The 21798-nt window shown below is 39.1% G+C and overlaps 1 long non-coding RNA gene across 2 annotated transcripts; it reads left to right on the forward strand.

Moving 5' to 3' along the window:
• The first annotated feature begins 4929 nt into the window (after positions 1 to 4929).
• On the forward strand, positions 4930 to 20903 carry LOC125690538 (uncharacterized). 2 transcript variants are annotated; one of them, XR_007375702.1, is made up of 4 exons: positions 4930 to 5012; positions 13089 to 13225; positions 18588 to 18673; positions 18844 to 20903. It is a non-coding gene; the product is annotated as an uncharacterized LOC125690538 (long non-coding RNA). The 2 variants fall into 2 exon arrangements; XR_007375703.1 differs by lacking the exon at positions 4930 to 5012 and adding an exon at positions 11935 to 11985.
• The last annotated feature ends 895 nt before the right edge of the window (positions 20904 to 21798 follow it).

Raw genomic sequence — 21798 nt, forward strand, 5'->3', positions numbered from 1 at the left:
TCTAAATCATTGCTATTACTCGCAGCTCAGGGTTCAGACGTGATGAGGTTCCATTTTGACAGAAAAAAAAATAAAACTGAAAGAGGGCTCATGAGCTAAATGTTGAGTAAAACAGGCACCAGTAGGGTGATAGGAAAGGGACTATCACATCAATGGATAGTTTCTTTCTTGAGAAGGCCAAGAAGATCAGTAGCAAGAGTCCTCAGTCATCGTCTGCCCCATGTGTACTCAAGCTGATGACTCCTTGCTCTGTGTTAGCAGAGGTTTTACTGTGGTGCAGACAGAAACGGGATGACCGTGTGAACTGAGTAGGGGGTAAAATGAGTGACGTGAGGATTCAGCAGTAATTCTGCATTTCCTTGATTTTGTCAGTTTAAAGTTGACCTCTTAACATTAATGTAGATTTTGTCATTTATTTTTTATGCCTGGTGTACCTGCCTTAATACAGGGACAACAGTTCATGCTGAGTGTTTTATACATAATTTATATCCAATACTAAAACCCTTTGTACAGCTTTAAGGGGTTATAAATTCTCTGCAGCCTAGCGGATACATTAATGCAAAACTCCTGGCCTGCACATTTACTTGATGTGAATTACCTATGCTTCTCCACTCTAGATATTTTGCCAGCAATATTGAAAAAAATAAAAATAAAAGTAACAGAACGTATCCATGAGAAATAACAAAAGCCCCCTTCCTGGGAATATTCACATAATAATAATTATCCACTAATGTTTGGATCCGATATTCATTGTTACCTTTTTTTTATTATCAATAAAGCAGAGCTATTTCCAAGACTTGTACAAAATCCAAAAGTATAGTTGTGGAGAAGTGTAACACTATAACCAATCTTATCACACTCCATCGTATCAAGTTAACACACTGAGAGATCTGTTATAATTTGTTTGCTTACATTTTGTCTATGAATAAATAAATGCATTATTATGATACATTAAAGTCAACATAGGAGTACTCAGTTGGATTCTGTGAAGTTAAAGCTATAAAAACATCCAATATATCCTCAATACCTCCTTTATTTGGATTCCTACTTGGATCTGCTGCCTAAGAAATTTCTATATGGATGTGCAGGCATGTTTCTGACCTGATGTGGAAGTAGGGAGACCAAGTAGCAGATCCTTACTGTAGCCATGATAAAAGACATGAGAAGCAAAACTGGGCTGCATATAACGATTTTGACGGCATTCAGATGCTCCTATTGTAGGTGGCAGCTTGACACATGAGGATCTGATTGCTGTTATCAAAGCTCTGTGCTTTCTTCTTCCTCCACAAGATGTGTATCAAGATCATGGCCTCCCTGTATTTTCAGCAATGGCTTGCTCCTATCAAAAGCCTGTCTGCTTCTGGAGCTTTCATTCTGTACCAGTGAGACAGCTTTCTTCTTTTGCAAACAGAAAAATAATGAACCCAAGAAAGCCACAGTGGATACTCTGGAAGCCTGAGCATCATTATTGATATTATACCTTCTTGTAAAGACTGTAAGAAATCTTTAAGGTTTAAAAAGTCAGAGCTTCAATTTTACATTTGAATGAAATAAAACAGAACAAAAATGAAATGAAAAATAGATTTCCTTATGTATGCAGCTTCTCCTGAAACCACACAGGAGATTTGACCAAACACCGTCCAGAAGTATGCTATGCTATGGGCAACGTTTCCAACATGCCCTTAGTAGCCTCTCCTCCAGGTGCACACCAAACAAAATACACTTTTCTTTATTATTTATTAGCTCCTGGTCCATCATTCTGAGGTTACAGATCTTTACGAAATACATAAATCTACTGGTTAGGCAATACAGTCCAACGTTTCATGCACTGTGACTTGTAGTAAAATGTACACAGAAAAGTCATCACTGAGAGCAGGGTTAAAATAATATTGCTGTGTTTGCCAGAGAAATTGTTTGTTTGGTTTTCTGAAGGGCAGAACAATTGTTAAGGCTGTTGTAAACTGAATCAAAATACATTTCAGCGGAGTTACATTTCATTGAATCATTTGTGACTGCTTTGATTAATCACAGATGTGCTAATCAGATTATTTTTTTTTTCCATTTCTTATTAACAGTAGTACTTTTTTTTTTTTCAGGACCTGATTTTCCTTATTTGCTGGTGATAATATAAACTCAACTCAGGGGCTGACTATGCAGGCTTGGCAGTTTGCAGTCACTGCACATAGAAGCAGGTAGCCTCTGAGTCTGTTTGTTTTAAACTGTCTGTGATGGTTGCTATCTGGCAGTGAGATGACAGATCCGGGTCTCATGTTATACAATTGTTATAATGTAAGGAAAATTTGTAAAATCTCTTGAAATAGGATGACGTTCCTCTGCCATTACACCCCACCAAACACTAAATAAAATCAGAATCTGCCCTGTGTGTTTAGTAAGAACTCCTCCAGAAAATTAATTAAGATCTAGGGTTTTAAAATGTCACCAAAATATATATATGCAAGAGATAAAAGGAAAAAGTGACTTTGAGGTTACAGTCAATGCTTAAGTTAATTTAAGTCAATTCTGTTTATTTTACTGACAGGCAGTGAGGGGTATTAGATTTCAACACATCACACACCTGCATCTTCAGGGTTTGTTTGCTTTCCAACCCAGGAACTCATTCAGTAGACAATAGCAACAGTCAGTAAAAGCATGACATTTTCTAAGCTAAAATGAATGGAAGTCCACATCTTAGTTTCTAGAGTTTAAGTAAACATTAGAGACCACGGGGGAAATTTGGGATATTGCAAACAGCCTATAGTTATGCCTTCAGGTTGCGTTGAAAGCGCATGAGTTAACACCAAGGCGTGATCAGTAAGTGCTGATGTTTGCCACTGGGCTGCTGATGAAAGTCAGGTTGTCACCTTTAGGTTTTTGCACGCCTGCTTTAACACAGAATTAATAGAAGTTACAAAACTTTTCAGGGCATTAAAAAATATCAGCAAGTACTAATAGGTTTTTACTTCTCTTTCCTCAAGTTGCTTACGTGTGAGGTTTGACCTCCTGAAGTCAGTAAAAGACCTCAGTTTTAATGAAGCTTTGAATCTGCCCATGCAGTAACCAAGGAATGTGTGTCCAACCTTTTGGCTTGCCTGGGCTGCATGGAGTGAAGAGGAATCATCTTGGGCAGCATGGAAAGTAATGCCTCCTGCTTATTTCCACAGAAACTATGTCAGATACAAAGAGCACAGTAACACCACTGGATAGAGCAAATACTCATTCTGTGTAAAAATAAATTATATAGTAGCCAACAGCATTTTCTGCATTTGAGCAATCGGCCTGTAGCACATCAAAATGTCTTCTGCTGCACAATTTGAACACTGGAAAACTAAACGAATACACTAATGGACAGTTTATGTATTGCATTGTGATTTTCAAATCTCTATTTTAAATAAAGTAGGCCAAGAAAATCCCCTTCTCATTCTTTAACACACACAACACTGTTCTGTCCTTTTCCCAGCTCTGTAAACTCTATGATTTACCACTCTGGTTTTCAGTGAGAAAATGAAGTAAAGCTAATTTTTTGTCTAATATAAAATGAAGTGTTAATCTCCTGACTTGAATAAGTTTTGGAAATTTCACTATTTTAACGATACGGAAGTTTCTTATTTTTTACACTGATATAGCAGATGATGTTTTGCTTTGTTTTTTTTTTTTTTTTTTTACAAGTTCTCTTTTTAATCTTTTTAAGAAATAAAAAACTTCTGTATCTTAATTTTTAATTCTAGAATAACTAAAAAGAGTAAAGACAATTATAGAACTGTGTACATAAGTAACAAATATGTATTTTTTGATGTTACTGAACATTTCAGCATTGAGGTAACCTAAACATTGTTTAGTGTTATTACTACACCCTTCAGGATTGTTTGAGATTACACAGGGAATGAAAGTCTTTGTCATGTGCATCTATGCCACTTGTAAGTAAATATTCATACTCAGTTGTACGTTTCTATACTCACATACAGCATTTATTCTGCTTATAAAAACCTGTTTTCTTTTTGCTTTATTCAGTGCTGAGGCCATATACCTGTATAGTATTTTGTGACAAAATGACTGACTATACAAAGGAAGATCAAAATGATCTTAAGAGTTTACATTATTCCATTCAGCAGAAAAGGATCCAATAAAAGTTCATGATAAAGTTCTAGAATATAGAATCTGAGAAACGTGATAAAAATCCTTTGCTTACTCAGAAGTGTCAGGGCTTCTTCAGACTTTTCAGTGAAGGCCAATACAGAACTAATACAAAAACAAAGATTTTTTATTTATTAGGATAAGTCTTAAGCATTGGTTGAAAGAAATGGTGATTCACTTGGTTGTAGGAGTCATTCAGGTGTGAATAACATTTCACGGATATCTTACAAATGCATTAAATTAAAATTGAATTTCTGTTTTGCTTGATTAGAAATAAAGTGAAGATGACTGGAATAAAACAGTGCTGATACACTTTTGTGTTTGAAATGGGCAAAATGGAGTAATCATGGAGAAAATGTGATGATTACCAAACTCAACAAATGCTGAATGACTCCTCCAGCTAGGAATGAAAGAAAAAAAAGAAATTTTAATATCTGTTTAAAAAAAATGAAGCCACAAAATCTGAGTAGAATTGTTGGGAACACAGAACACTTAACAAAAACAGAACAGAAGCAAGATGGAGTACAAGTATCTTTCATTAAGATACTATAAAGTAACCCAGGAAAAATGAATTTAACAAAGCCAAAAGCCTACTCATTAGTGTTTGTACAAAAAAATAAAAAGCAACAAAAATCCTAACAGAACAAAAAATACTGAAGTGCCACCAAAAACAAGGTCCAAATCCCAATTCTACCACCTTACAAAAATGACACACATGTGTGTGTGTAAACAAATAAGTAAATACAAAAGCAACAGCCCTTATAAAAGAGCCTCTAAAATAAGGCTAATTAAGAACAACAGAGCTGTCTCAATCAATGGTAGAAGACACCTGCTTCAACAGCTGAAGACAGTTGATCACCTACGCCATAAATAAAGGGCTTGTAAGTAGTCTAACCTGTGTATATTTGTGCTCCTTTAGAGGTGTGGTTGGGTTGGGGGGGGGGGTGGGGGGTTATTGGTGTCTTTTTGAATTCATACTATTAGTGAACTTGTTGAGGCTCTATTTTTATTTGTTTATTTAGGTCACTGTAAGAATTTAGCAGGCTCAGTCCTATCACTGATCTTTACGGAGCACTAAAGATTGTTTTGAGTTGCTGAGATACTGTGCTGCTCATCATAATCCTCTGAGATTTGTCAATCAGCTTTGCTAACCAGGCATCTTGTTCTGTTTGTTAGTTGATATTGCCTATCTAAATAAGGCAGGATTTTCTTATTCTTGAGGTTCTAAATGGCTTCAGCCAAGACTGAACTGTGGTTTGGATACACTGGTACATGTGACTTGTAAGTAGATGCAGATATGTGCCTGCCTAGACTTATTTCTTGTGATCGGAGAATGTCTCATGGGTGAAATGGTGATTGGGGGTTGCCTTTGTTTTAAATCTGCTCTATCCTTATCTATGGTCAAGTTTTTGGTGGCAAGCACACAGTATCTTTTAACTGAGGATATGGTGAAGCAACTAAGTTTTAAATGTGATCAGGATGTTTTCCGTATGCTGCGAACTAGACAAGAAATTTAAGGTCCATAAGTTCTTAGATTACTTTTGTTATAATACTAAAAATCACTTCTGAAGGTCAAAAAGAACTTGCCCAGGAAGTATAGTAGTAGAAGCATAATAACAGAATGATTCAGGAGTATTATAATTATTATTTACTAACCAAACACAATAAAGAGGATGGGTTTGGAAAACACTGACTTTAAAGAGTTTTGTTTATAAATACAGTGTGGGTAGGCTTGTTTGGTGGGCTTGAGTTTTAGAAAGCCACTAAACCTCTAGGCTTTTATGAAACTCAAACACATCACTTATCTCCTGAGGCGTTGAGTCTCTTCCCATGTACTGTAGAATACTACATTACTACTAGGTAAGGCATGGATATCCAACCTTCTTGCTCACCTGGGCTGTATGGAGTGAAGAGCATCGTCTCAGGCTGCATAAAGGTTGCTTGACAGGTAACACCTCTTCTTTCCATGGAAACAGCAAATACAGAGAACACAGTAACCCCATATGATAGAGACAATTATCAGCTACATGCCAGTATTTTTCATCCCACTCCCCACCATTTGCTATGCATTTTTGCCGTCAATGAACAAGAGACTGTAAGCTGTGCTTGTGAAGAATCTGCAGCAGTGAAAGTGACTGCAGTTGTCACTGCTGAAATGCACTGCCCACTGCCTCGCAGCACTCACGTCTGCTGTTTGCTCTCCATAAATGTTGAGTGAAAGTCAGGGAATGTCACTGGGTGTCTTTTTCCTGCATGGAGGAATTCATTAAGATATCATTGCTTCATCCACACATCTACAACAGATACTGGCTTGTCAAGCTGCCACTCTGCTGCCATCTGTTATGGCTATGAAATATAATGGGGTGCTGTTGGGGAAGTTTTAACCTCTACTGCCATACCACCAATGTTCACCTCTGACGTTGTAGGCCAATATAATAAAATAGCAGGCATTACTTTCAGAATAGTACTTATAAAATTTATAATCTAGTTAACATACGCAAGTAGCAAACTTACTTTAATTTTGAATATTATAAACTTAAAAACACAACAAAATCTAGAAGTAGTGATATCCTGGGCCTTGTTTTTGCTAAACTAATGCATCAATGGAAGTGGTTGCAATTCTTAGTTCTCAAGGCATTCATCAGATATTTCAGATGAAATCTTACTTCTCCTGTACTTCATTCTTGAAAGCAGTTGTTCATGCATGCATATCTTGCTAAAGACCTATAACATGAATAAGATCTGACCGTGATGAAAGGGTTATTTTTCTGTGTTAAGAGAGGGCTTACACAAGTTTGGTAAGATGACATGATCAAGTTTTCCTTTGAGTTGAATATCTGATTACAACTCTATACACTCCCTTTGAAAACTTGCGGGTAATTAATTTATCTTGATAAAAAATGGAGTAACAACTATATCAATAATTGGTAATTTTTCCAGAAATCTTGAAACCTTTTCTCAATTTTATCAAAAGGGGAAGAACAGCTGTGTATGTTTTACTGTTCATGGGACTAGGTTTAACCAGCATGTCAAACTGCATACCATTATTTGCTGTAACTTGATTTAGCACTCTATTGAGCCTTCCCTATGTCCTTGCTTTATCTCAGACAGTGCTGATTGCACACTAATATCCAATTGTGACTGAGTGATGTGTGCCTGGAGCTGGGCTGGTCTTCTTGTCAGGGAGAGCTGCTGCTATGATGGTGCAGGGCAGGGAACAGCCTCAAAGCAAGTGGGGCCAGGCCATGGGTTGGACCGGTCTGGTCCAAAGGCTGCTAAACAGGAGGACAGTGTAAAGGCTCACATGTGTTCACATCCCCACTACTAAGAGTGTGTGTGTGTGCATGCAGCTGGAAGATGCATTCTTGGCTTTCGTTTGCATTCTTTTTTCTACAGCATGACTGCTGTGCATTGAAACTGCTTATTGCAAGTGAACATGGCCTTCTATATTCTCTTGTTTTCCCATAAACTATTTGAAAAATTTGGTAGATGAAAATGAAAAAAGAATATAGTTTAAGGATGGCTTTAAGACAGTAGGGGTTCTCCTCAGCTATCGCAAGAACTTCCAGAAAGATCCATGGGAAGTTTCCCCTTTTGAGATTTTTTATTAAAAATATTTTCAATCTGAATTTTGTATTAATGCCTTCTTTTGGAAGGGAAAGGGTTGTTTTCATGGCAGAAAGGGCAGAGAAGCAAATATTCTAACACCCATTGAAGCTGAGGAGCAAAGGAGTTCTGAATGCCCTTTGGTCTCCATGTGAAGAGCTACTTGATGCTAAAGTCCCCTTGTTTTCCTTGGACACATGCTGCCACCAGCAGCTACTGGAGAAGGAAATGATATTCCCATCAAGTGTCTCAAAGGTGCTGTTGGAGTCTCCTGCTACTTCTGCTTTAAAATATTCTCTCCAATCTGTGCTTCCTGGAGCTGCCAAAAGCATTGAGGAAGAGGGCACAGCATCTCCTCCTGTGATGGGCGCTCAGAGCTTTCCCCTTCCGGTAGCTATCATGTATTCATCAGTCTGAGACTATAGGGCCCAAAGAGAGAATACAATTACACAGAAATGAACTTGAAAAGCAAAATTATTTAACCATTTTTTTTCTTTATGAACTTGCCATGACTTGCACTCAAGATATTTTCGTGTCCTAAAATGTAGAACAAAGGAGACGAGGAATGGTTGTGGTAGAAACGTGCAGTTCATCTTCTTAAGTTACAGTTTAAAAACAGACAAGAAAGGAAACAGTTACTTTGGATACAGTCATTTCTCAATCTTATCACCATAGCCAAAGAGTACAGCAGTATTTGAAATCCAACAGAGTTTGGTTATTTGTTTCCAGACAGAGTACAGATGTTTATGTTTGAAGATTTAAAGTTCATTAAATCGACTAATTCTAACTACCTATTCTGTGAAACAGAAGTGTTTTGATTTATATTCTCACTCTCTCCTTAATTCTGTTAGCCTAATTTTCTTCTATTTTTTTTTTTCCTTTTACAACTACACAGCTAGAATTTAGTATTTCTTTTCTAGATCATCTTTCCTATATTCCACAACAAGAACACATTTTATTCCCCTCCTCTCCCCTGCACTTGGTCATAAGAAAACATCTTAATTAGCTCAGAGCTGGCTCTTTCTTGCTAACACAAGCTGTTTTTACCAAGGAAACTGGGAAGTTTCCATGTGAGAAATAGCAGATTTCAGCAATGTTTTAGATACTGTCTCCAGTACACATTTTAGACCCTAATAACGATCTATTGAAGATGTTCAATATGGAATTTTAGAGCGGGTTGCTGATCTAAACAGAAAATAATTATAATATCCAAATCCAGGAATTGTTTTCGGTCATTTCTTGGAAGTTTTGAGTTTTTTATTGCTATTGAAGAGTCACTTAATGGAGACTTTAATTTATGGAAGATGAGAAAATAAAAATGCTGGACTTTTACCTATTAATATTCCACAGTTAATTAAATTGCATATGTTTGAAATTAGCTGATGGTCATGTGGAAAGATGTAAAAAAAATTTTCAAAGAAAAAAATGTCAATGGTGAAGGATGCTAAAAGCATTAACGTGTGTAGAAAGACAGTTATTCTTGTTGCTAAAACTGATTAAGTGTTTAATCTTTTGGTTTTATTCCTTGATTACCTGAGTGTTTTAGTAACACCAATGATGGATGATATTTTTCTGCATCTCTTTTACCTTTGCTATGCAGTGAAGTTCAATCACTCTGTACAAAGGTTAGATCCAGTTAAAACAGTCTGTTAATTATTTATGAGACAGCAAGAAGACCAATGGGACTTTCACTTGTCCTTCTGGAGAAATAATGACACCATTACAGTCTATTTAACACCATGCAAAACAATATCCACAGGTGACCTTGAAAAGCATTGCCAGGTTGGATTTATGGCCATCATGTACCCTCTTCAAGTAAGAATATCAAAGAGAAGCCTAAAGTTAAATCAGTACTTCAAACAGCAGCAGTGTCCTGAGGTTTGATAACAAAATCTCTTCATTTTTCTTTGTTTTATTAAAGAGAGCATATGTCTCCCACAGATCAGATCTGATAACTAATACCGTTTTTTCAGTTCTGGGAGCTTACTGCATGCTTCCACTAAGTGCTGTGATATGACAGATAGTGGCTGAGATATTGCCATGTCTGTTGAAATGGTTGAAACATCTGTACGTGGAGAAAAACTTCAGCACTTCATTATTTCGGTGTCTTTGCTCTGTCCTTGAGGCTAATTCTGGATGTAGAAAATTTGAAAGCTTTTTTAGTTTTGTTTTTAGGCCACTGGTATATGTAAAATGAGATACAGTTGTCATCTTCCAGGAATGCGAATTAATTTAAAAATTAAAATGTTTGGAACTTTATTTAATGAGTAACTAATTTGATTGAAAAGCATGGTTTGCCTGTCCTTAATGGTTGTAGATTACACTGAGGTAGATATAATTTCAGTCCCTAGGTGAGTGTGAGAAGATGTGTACATATATCAAAATGGAGAAAATAGGAGGAAATAACTTAATCTAAATGTTGTCACTGAACAAAACAGCAGCGTGTAAGGCACATGCAGCTGTGAAACTGCAGATGGAATAACAAGAAAACAGAATCTGTGCATCTTGAAATAGATGTGAAGTAGAGAGCATGCTCCAAGCAGCTGATTTAAAAAGAAGCAAAGGTTGCATTGAACTAATTATAATTGATTACTTACACTGAAAAACTTAAAATAGTTATTTATTTTTTATTTTTATTTATTGTTTATATATTCCAGCAGTGTGCCCTTGTGGCCAAAAAGGCCAGTGGCTTACTGGGGTGCATTAAAAAGAGCGTGGCCAGCAGGTCAAAGGAGGTGATCCTCCCCCTCTACTCTGCCCTGGTAAGACCTCATCTGGAGTACTGCGTCCAGTTCTGGGCTCCCCGGTACAAAAAAGACAGGGATCTCTTGGAAAGAGTCCAGCGGAGGGCCACAAAGATGGTGAAGGGCCTGGAGCATCTCCCCTATGAGGAAAGGCTGAGTGAACTGGGTCTGTTCAGCCTTGAGAAAAGGAGACTGAGAGGGGACCTGATCCAGGTCTATAAATATCTAAGGTGTGGGGGGCAGAATGGCGAGGCCGGACTCTTTTCAGTGGTGAGTGGAGACAGGACAAGGGGAAACGGCCAGAAACTGCAGCATAGGAAGTTCCACACAAATGTGCGCAAGAACTTCTTTACAGTGAGGTGACGGAGCACTGGAACAGGCTGCCCAGGGAGGTGGTGGAGTCTCCTTCTCTGGAGATGTTCAAGACCTGCCTGGATACCTACCTGTGCGACCTGCTGTAGGGAACCTGCTTTGGCAGGGGGGTTGGACTCGATGATCTCTGGAGGTCCCTTCCAACCCCTACAATTCTGTGATTCTGTGATTCTGTGATTTGTATACCTTTTCAAGAGGTAGACACAGTCCTACAGTCCTAAATGACTGAACAGTATGGCTGCAGTTCCTTCATGTGATAAAAGATATTGAACTACACATGACAGTTCCAGGAAAACCGAATCTGGCATTTGAGGAAAGCTGAATGAAAGCAGAAGACACAAATGTAACAAGATGATGATTTATCTTCTATCACAAGCATCTCATTAATGGACTTTTCTTGGCCAAAGGGCTATGATCTTCGCTTTCTGTCTCATCTGTTTCTTCCCTTTCCACCAAAGTGGTGCCGGCCATTTTCTCCTCCCCTATAACAAGACTAGCAAGTGAGAAGTTTTCTCCAATATAAGCTCCCAGTATAAGATTTCATTCATATGCCACTTCTTTATTTTGTCTTGGACTTTGAGTATGAGCAGCATTAACCCTTGGAGCTTAACTCCACTCCTCCTTTGTGTGGTAAAAAAGCCATCTGCCCATGTGGTTGTTCAGCTCCAGATGTTGCTGCTGCTACATGTTTTTTCCCCCTGCTTTACTCCTCTGCCAGAGCCACTGAACTTTGCCTCTGGTCCCATTCAGTCCACTAGAAAGGCTTACAGAACCTCTGCAAACACAATTGTGTTTTTTCCAGAGTGCCTGACGCTGTATTGTGAGGGTTTATTATCTGCAGATAGCAATGCGAAATACTCAAAGCCTACCTGACTACTACACAGCAAGAGACTCGGCAGAAATTTTAGTGCCTCTTTTTCCCGTTGAGCATTTACAAAACTTTCACAGTTTCTGGAAAGGAGGAGCTTATTGAACTACTCACTAGAAAGTGCTTCAGAAAGAATGTTCTGAGGATAAAATTATCAGATTTTGCTTTAGGGCAATACAGAACCTGTATTCATGTTTGCCCTTTGCATTTCAGAAGCTAGAACAACCATGTATCCTCCCATAACTCATTAAGAGTAAGGAAACGGTAAGTCATCTCATAATCTCCTCCCTCTTCTTATAAAATCTTTGAACTCTGCATTTTGGATTTCTTTTTACTTTTTTAAATCCCACAGTGAATAAACTGGAGACTGTACACAAATCAAATGTTAACGCTAATAACCAAGATCACCTGAATTATGAGAACATCTGCCATTTGCCAACTAAACAGCATATAATCTCTATGTAGTTTCCAATTTCCTTCCAGAAATCTATTAAATTCACTGTGTTTTGGTGGTCTTATGCAATTCCATTTTTCAAGTAGATTGCATGTTTTTCAAAAAACAATGTGAAGCAGAGATGCTCATTAATTTTATGTCATAAGCACCGTATTTGTGGACTGCTCTTGAAGCCTTCTCACGATCAACCTCTTTCCATCCACTTGAACAACCTGATGCACATTGTCATAAGCAGAGCCAAGGTTTGTAAAATGAAGTATCTGACCAAATGATTTCATCTGAGTTATCAGTTTGGGATGTAGAGTACTTGCTAATAGGGAGCAGGTTCCTTATTTCCTACTGTTCAACATATAACCGGCTGGTAAACGAAGCTTTTGACACAGTCTCTAAAATCTGGCTATATTCTCCCATCAAGTGATCTCTTAAGTCCTCATTTACCACTTTGATATTCCACTTTGAAAGAAACCAAACTTCCAGGGACCAAAGGACCAGAAGGGAACCATTAGGAGGGGATGTTTGGGGAGCAAATTATCCACACAGACCATCAAATTTCATCTATTCATTTTTATAGGTTCAAGACAAACCTTGATCAAAGAGTCCTGCCCTTCCCCCACCCCTCCAACAGCAGCAATTTATAAAGAGAAACTGATTTTTTTAAGGAATTCTGCTTGTTTATTTTAGAGGGACCGTTACAAAACAGAAGTTCTGCAGAGGCCCTTCCAGTTTCTGCTTTGCTTATTCAAACCAGCATTCTTACCAAAATCAACTACTACTTATTTTTGATCTGCCAGAGTTTACTCCTAAAGAACAGGGAGCTGTTCTGTCTGAGTAGGAGCAGCCACCCTTTCTTTCTGACTAGCAGATACATGCTTTTGGTAATTGAATGCAGCTGCTTTCCTTTTTGGTCCTTCAGCTTTCGAAGGAAATCCCTGCTCCAGGAGATGTCAGTGCCTTCAGCAGGAATGAGGGAAGGACAACTGGAAGGCTTTCCTTTGCCTCCAAAGGCCAGATGCTGTATGATACGTTCTTAAATCACTTCAGAGAATGCAGGTATGATATTACAGGAAAATATAATTTCACTGCCTGTCTTTTAGAGTCTAAGTTGATAGCTAATGTTTCTTTAAGTAATAGAGTTTCTTCAAAAGATGGTCTTCACCAGGTAAGATAGCCTTCTGTTCTCTTGAATGGAGGTATAAAATGGTTTTGCTGGTGGTATAGCATGTATGAACAAGACCTTTATAGGTATGGCATGATCTCAATGTGGTATTCTGCTTTTTGTCTTGCCTGTCAGCATGATGGCCTTGATGGAGATATCTAGGGACTAGAGGTAAGGGCATCTGAGCCTACATAGTCCTTCTCATCATAGCATGAAATTATTAATGCATGCAAGATGTCAGATACAGCCATAAAATTAAAGGGCTAAAATGAACACTGAAACGTATTGCTTGTTATTTGCAAAGTTACCAGTGAATATAATTTTATGTTGATAGTTATACGTTTAGATGATGCTTTAATGTGAGCCTTAGGCTTTCATACAAGAGTATATACTTCATCACTGCAACTTTTAGGAACATGATTTCAGAACAAAAGATGGATTCCCTGTAAATACAAATGAATGTCTTGTGGCAGTTAATGGAAGGTGCAAAGTTGAAATAAGGAATTAAGTCACAGGAAAGTTGATAGCAAGAGCAAGACTTTGTACTCAAATTGAGCAGTTCTGCAGAGATGTTACTGCACGCATGAGTGACAAGGACGGTGGAAGTGCTGTAACTTCTTAAAACAGATCTTAAATTAAGCAGATAGTTTTATTCTCTCAGGCTACAGATACAGGATCCAGTACATAATGCTCAAAGCATAAACCCAGATCAAATCTCGCTGCTGCAGCAGTATACAAAGAAGTAGAGAATAAGCATGCTGACCGTGCATTGAAGAAAAGGCACTCGAAAGCCCCTATTTACCCTTGTTTCAGGCATGAGTACAGTTCTCAGTGCATGAGTGATGCAAAAATAACTGGAGGATTGCATCAAGCATCTATCCACAGCAATATAAATAAAGATGAGCTGACGTGATGAAGATTAACTGCACTGTAAGCATTCCTGCAGTGCTCAGCAGAATGAGGTGCAAGGGAGAAAAAGGACAAGGGGGTGGAGTAACAGTTCTAGCAAAAGGACACATCACTTAGTCCTGCAAATCAGGATGCCCAAAATTTCATATCATTGAGGTAGATCTGACTGACATGTCGACATCATGCTGTGTAGTCATTAGCTGCTCTGCATGTTTAACATGTGTCTGTAGTCCAAGAGGTGAATTCTTTCAGTATCTAAAGGGGAGCTACAGGAAAGAAGGGGACAGACTTCTTAGTAAGGTCTGTGGTGACAGAACAAGGGGAAATAGTTTTAAGCTTAAAGAGGGGATATTTAGGTTAGACATAAGGAAAAAGTCTTTTACAGTGAGGGTGGTGAGGCACTGGAGCAGGTTGCCCAGAGAGGTGATGGATGCCTCTCCCTGAAGACTTTCAAGGCCAGGCTGCACCAGGTTCTAGACAACCTGGTCTAGCTGTGCATGTCCCTGTTCACTGCAGAGGAGTTGGACTAGGTGACCTTTAAAGGTACCTTCCAACTCTAAGGATTCTATGATTCTTCCCCAGATAGTCAGTGGTAGTCTTACTAGGTCAGAATGAACCAGGGTGCCTGCATATCACTGCTGGCAGAATTTTTCACCTGAATCTATAAGCCAGCTCTTTTTCATTTAGAAAGCTAGGGAGAATTAGGTCAGGCTCTGAAGTATGAGGAGCTTCCACAGCTGCTGCCCTCAAGCCTTTATGGACATCACAGGGACTGCATGGCCCTAGGTGAGGAAAGATCACAGTTCTTGATAACTTATTTATGAGAAGAGAGGGAGAATCTGTGAATATAACAGTAGTGCTTGGCCTCCACTAACACAAGTGTTATGGCTGAGAATGATGCTAAATCACAAAAGCCAGAATTTCTCAAAGAGAAGCATTTTTACAATGTTTTTCTCCCTTCCTTTCTCCCTTCCTTTCTTTCTTTCTTTCTTTCACAACCTGTGAGAATATTTTGGCTGCAGTAGCAAAGCTGCATACAGGGGGAAAAAAGTTACTAACTCCTTCAGTTTATCCTCTGGCATAAATGTTTTAAACGTCGACTACCATTATTACTTTCTGAATTAAAGTATTTCTGCTGAAGGTAGTGATTTGTTTATATTTTTGTTGTTTCTGTCGGCATTTTGCGTTCAGACATTTTTCAGTACTTAATGTAAAATAAACTCACATGCAGATAACTTTGGAGCAGTACAGTATTTTAAAAACCACATGTTTACAATAACACAGTGAGAGCTTTGAAATCAAAGTAAAGCTCAGGATGAAACTAGGGGAAAAAAAAGTTGGAAGTCTGTGTGCTCACAAGTTTGATTCCGCCCAAGTTGGGCCAAAATTCTACTCTTATCAAAAATGACTTAAATCTGGACTTTCCCCAGTATGAGTATAATGGAGATACTTCATGTATGCTTGTCTCAAGAAAAGTAGAATCGGGGCCTCTGTTTCCACTTCTGGTTTATGCAATGGAAAGTTTCAAATGCTGAAGAAGCTGGGCCACGTGGATCAAAGATAGCCATTTATGACTGAAGGTTTTCATCCATTCATTCCATCCATTCAGCCAGTTTTCACTGCCTCTATTCTTAATTTCTGTATGCTTTGACTTTGTGTCCTTTCTGTAAGCAAAGAAAGATTTGATAGAAGTGTCCCCCTGGCTGCATTCAAAACAGGAAATAGATGGTATGGGATCAGTGCTGAGATGATAAGAAACAGCGTTTTTCCTCCTTACATTTCTGACCAAAGAATACTAAGGAGAAAAATATCCTTTATCAAGCCAGATCTTTTTAGAAAATAAAAACTAGACCAATGTTCTATAAACATTTCATCTCACTTCAATTCTACCTTAACTGTGTTTTAACAATTTAGTTTGAGAAAGGTGAGAAAAGTTAGCAGGTATCAGCTTAGAGATGCCCCACAGTTTTTAAAACTAACCAAAGAACTAAGAGAAGGCATGTTTACTGTGCAGTTCTCCTCATTTTTAGTCACCACCATCTACTTCATGTAATTTGGAGCTCAGCAGCTGAAGCTCGGCCTGTGTTCTCTGTTCTGGCCACTTGAGGGAATCAGTCTGTAGCGGTGGTCCGCAATTTTTGCTTCTACACTAAGGAAGTAAGAAAAATTATATTTTTTGCAGAACGTTTTCCAACTTTACTTCAACATTAAAGACATCACAAAGCACCGGCTCAGAAATAAATTACTCCCTACATACTAAGTATCCAGGAAGGGAAAAAAATGTTGATAAATGAGAGTCTTGGGAGTTGCTAAGTGAGGTCCCTGCACACAATTTATGATCATGCACTCTTGGACTTCAGAATGATTAATATAGCTAATTCTCAGTAGAATAAGAGCTGTTTTAGCCCAGGAGAGAACTGTACGTTATTGTTTATAGAAGCAGATAACATCAAAGTGGCTCACTGCTTGTGTTAAGCAAATACAGAATTCTGGGTCAGTGCAAATTAATCCTAAAGGAGTAAGAAAAAGTTCTTAATGACTGCTAGATCAGTGTGTTATCACTTTTCATACAACCAAAAATGGTGGAACTGTTGATGAGAATTACAAATGGCCTCACTCACCGCAGCGCGCTGGCAGCTGTCTATTGGCACGGTCACCATTGGGCGCTCTGGCCGTTTGTAAACATAAAATTTGCTAATGATGTGTAAAAGATTTAGGCAATTTTCTGAGATATTTGAGCCTTTCCAAAACTGTCTTTTGCAACAAACATACATCATGTTTTATGCTACAGTTAGCTGAGTGGACTGAGAGCCTTAAAATTGTTCTCTTCTTATTCATATGGGAAAGTCTGGTTTGCGGAAATAAAAAAATTGTATTTACATGTGAAGTCACTGTGGAAAAAATTATTGTTGATTTATTAAGAAGTATCTATTAAGCTGTGTTGTCTGGTCCAAAGGCACACAGTTTGGCTTTCTTTGGATGGAATAGGTTGCGTTTCACAGACTATAGTTAACTTTGCGGTACTGTCAAATTGCCTTAGAAACATAATTTTGTTCCTTTAAAGTATAGTTTAACTGCTTGGACCTGCATGTGGTCTGTAAACTAACTACCTTTACTTTGTTACCAATAAAACCCTAACAACCTCCTAGAAAGATCTGTGCACATCTGAGCACACCCTAATGCATTATAGTTCTGTCCCAGCACTGTGCTCTGGGCCCTGTTCTGGACAGAGCTGTTGGCAGGAGAGGAGGGGAGCAGGCTGCCTCTGCTAGCGTCATAGAAGTCTCATTGCTGTCTGTTGGTAGTCCTTGCTTGCCTGCACATTAGTATTGATAGTCTGAATGCACACTGTGAGAAATTTCATTCACCTGGTACAATCACTGCAGTTATTTGTCTGAAAAAGTGGTTTAAAATAATTTGTCGTTTCAGGCAAAATCATAACACTGAGAAACAACTCAGATAGTTATTAGGTCCTCTGATGTGTTTTCCTCTGGTACAGTTACTGCTTAGCAAACTTTGTGCATACTTTTCAGTGCTTCTCAGAATATTTGGCTACAAATACAAATGTTTTTCAAATGTGGTGGCAGCAAAAGATGCGTTTCCCCCTTGACTTGTAGCTTTCATTTCTACCACATCATACTTGGGATGCATCTTTGCAAATGGAGGCATTCTGATGTATGAGGTCAAGGATCTGAACTTCTTCTGTGTGTATGCAAAGGGAAAATGTTTGTGCTTTGTAGGACACCAGATCTTTATTTTTCACTCCATGGTATTCTTACGCTGGAAAGCTCATTGCTGGGGATGGGACAGAGCAGTAGTAGTCTTTCTTTATTCTTGTGCCAAACCCACCTGAAGAACCAAGACCTCTCTATACACAGCAGGGTGAGGGGTGATCCAGGTTGCTGTGTGTACTTTCCAGTGCATCTAGCTTGAGTAAATGAACCTACTCTTTAGTAATCATATAGCTGCTAAAGTTGTGCAGAGGTGCTCCAGGTATTTGCCAGAAAGTATGATTGGTGAGAAAAGGGGCTGAATTCTGAAAGAGAGTTTATTAACAAGGAAAAGAAAGAAAGAAGAAAAAAAAAAAACATAAAAAAATGAAATCGTATCTTCTCTTCCTCTCTCTAACCATTCTCTCTCAGTCTTTTTTGAGGAAAGTAACCACCATTCTCTATGGTCACCTGACAAAGATGGAGGTTATTTGGATATGCACTGCTAAAAATTGCACAGCCTGTACTTTTTGTCCTACCTCCTACTGTAGGAAATCATCTGTAAGTATCACGTCCATCACCCCATCATTGCTTAACCAAATCAAACCTTTTTTTTTTCTTTCTTTTTTTTTTCCAGTTGTCTCACAGAGGTCTGTCCCTCCTGCCTTTTAATCATCCCTAATCCTCTCTGAACCTCCTCCAGTATGTCTACATTCTTTACTGGTATGTATGAGGAGCTAAATACAGTGTAAAGAGTGCAGAACAGAGCTATGGTGTAATGAGCACTCAGAAAACATAAAAAACCTCTGTCTTTGGACTTTGGTAACCACTGTGTAGTGGTTGATTTACAAAGTTTATCTGAAAAGGCATAATGCACTATTATTCATTTGCAGATAAAAGTCTGAAATCTTCCACCTCTAATTCTGAAAAGAGAGGAGCAAAAGTAAACTGCCTTGAGTTGCTGCTTGTACCTCAGTTCCATAGGATGGCATCTGCCTCTCAGGACACACACAGACCCCCCAGAGTGCTCTGCAGTATTTCCTAATGCCTGGCTTGTCCCGCTCGCTCCTTTCTAACATCGCACTGGTCCTGTGCTGTGCAACTGGCCACTCCGACAGCTTTCATCATGCCAGAGTTTATGGCAACTGTAAATCTATTAAGCCACAATTTGCACTTAATAAAATGAAACAGCAAGCAGTTAAACGAAAGCTCGATCCTAAACGGGAGAACGTTTTTCAGGAAAAGTCATTGGGGCTGCCACTGCTACTGCTGCCTGCCTGCCTGCCTTTGAGAAATTCAATCGTGCTGATTGAGGAAACCTGGGGAGAGCTGGCTACTCCTTGCTTTGGTTCATAATGGCCCCATAGACCTTTTAATCATCTGTGGATGACACAAAGGCCACGCTGTGAACACCGGATGTGGAGGAATGCACTTATCAGATGCTTCCTGCCCATAAGTGGGCACGGGTTCAGGCTCATCCCCATGTCCCTGTGCTTCAGAGTGTCCCCGCTGTCAGAGTAGAGAGCAGAGCAGATGACTGCTGTTGCTCCTCCTTTGCCTTTGTTTTCTTACATCGGAGCATGCACAAGTAGTGCTTTGGGAGCTGAGCTCGGAGAGGGGAGGAAAGGCTTTGTGCTGCAGGCTGCTGACAGGCCTGGAGGCACCCACCCTGAGAAGCACTGGGTGCAGCCTTAGCAGGAGGAGAGGGGCACTGGGAGACAAAGCAGAGACTTACTGGCTCCTGTGAAATAGATTTCTCTGTCGATGTTAAAATGACTTCCTCCATGTCCACAGTTTTGCCTCTGCTCAATACTGTGGCATTTCTGGGTGACCAAGTGGCTGACCCTGGTTTGTAGTTGAATAGTCTGGTCAGAAACCATATGCCCGGTTTCATTAACTAGAGAAAAAAAGGCTCAGCCAGGGGAGGCAATGAGTGCTTGAAAATCTGATCCATCGTACTAATTGGTTTGGAATATTAGCCTTTAGTTTAGATTGGAAATCCATTTCCTCCTGAATGCAGGCAATTGGCTGACAGCTCGGGCCATACATGTAACCATGCAAAGCTTGACACGCCATCCTCAACCCCGAGCCCATGTATGCTGGCAAACACATTCAAAATAGCTTCAAGAGTTCGTAACTTCTGAGAGGACGCCTCTAGACACAGATCTGTGCCCATTCTTATGAGCATTCCTCCTGACAAAGTTATAGGATTTGTAATTCAAAAAAGCAACTCGCTGCTGACTAATGCGTGCCAATTAAGTTCAGCCCATTGAATCAACAGTTTCCTGTTACCTGTTCCTTCAGGTAGAACAGCGGCTGATACCCCTGCCCTTTCCCAGGCTTCTGTGCAGGGACCTTTCCTGCCCGAAAACAGTGGGGACACCTGTTTTCTGAGCAGGGAAGGCCAGCACCTGAAATCCTAGGAATGGTCCCGCTATTGAAAACAGGGGGCTTGATAAGGCAGCCACTGTGATAGGCAGCGGAAATTTGATGATGAAAGGAGATGCCTAATAGATTAATCTGGTGTGATTTGCCAAAACACAGGGTTTTCTGGAAGATTATCCACACTCGCAATAGGAAGCCCTTTGTTTTGTGAAAGTCCCCACTTATCATGGTATTCTTTATCTCAACAAGAAACATAATGGTTTACTTGTTTACATGCATGGCAGATATATTCAGAGCCAGGCTTAGGAACTGTGAACTCCTTTTCATTTGAAACATTTCCAGCAGGCAGGTTATTAGCTGAGGGGGAACAAGCAGTTGGACACATAAAATTTAAATCTGCCTTGCTTAGATTGGCAAAAATGAATGTTATTTCATCCACCGGGAAAATGTTTTACTTCCTGCTCAAATACTTTTGGAAGAAAATCACAAGCTCATTTGTAGCCATCATATATGTATGTATATATTTTTTTAGAGTTAAGTGTTATGTCTACAGAAACGTATTTGTTACTGTACGCCGGTTATTTTCCACTAATATTAATTATTTTATTAGCTTGTCTTTACTTCTTCAATTTTACTTTGCTTACTATAAAATGTGACTGATGGCTCTACATTATTTATACTGAATGTGTGGCTGGATTCTAGCCCTTGATGTATGCTGGATAGAACTGCTTTGGTTTCTGGAATTGATTTTTAAATACCTTACACATCCAGGACTGCAGAACTACCAAAGCACTGTGTTCTTGAACTCTGAAAATAAACAAAAACTACCATGTTAGAAAACATTTTTATTAGAGTCCTTTTAGGTGATCCTGAACCAACAAAGTTTTTCACAGAGCTGAGCATTAAGCTCGCTGGGTGCACAGTATGCCTACCACACAAAAGGGTGCACAGAAGGAGAGTGCATTGTACAAGCAAAGCTGGAGCCTTTAAAGCACAGGAGTTTGTGGGGTTGTTTTACTGCGCTCCTAGGCAGTAGCACGTTGTACAAAACAGGCTTCAAATTTACAGTAGAGGCAGCCAGTTTCCATCCTAGGATAAATAAGAGGTGGGGAGCTGCTTCAAACTAAGTCGAAAGAAAAGGAAGATAAGAAATCAGTCTGCAATATCCAATGCCACAGAATTAGCTATGGGGACCTACCTCAGGACTTTGCTGCAGCCAGCACAACAGTGAGGTAGGAAACGACATTAGAAAGAAGAGGAAAATGGGACTGAAAATCTGATAAATCCATCACAAAGAATAGATCTCCAAAGATTTGTCTGTCTAGACCAGTGGACTGCTACAAATGAGAGTTAGTGGCTCATGCAAAGGGATACAGTGTAATGAAAAATTACCATGGAGTAATACTTGGCATAGACAAAGGATTTTATTTTACTTGTAGGACATATTTTATGGTTTATGAAGA

This window comes from Lagopus muta, chromosome 3, assembly GCF_023343835.1.
Source record: "Lagopus muta isolate bLagMut1 chromosome 3, bLagMut1 primary, whole genome shotgun sequence".
NCBI classification, from domain to species: Eukaryota; Metazoa; Chordata; class Aves; order Galliformes; family Phasianidae; genus Lagopus; species Lagopus muta.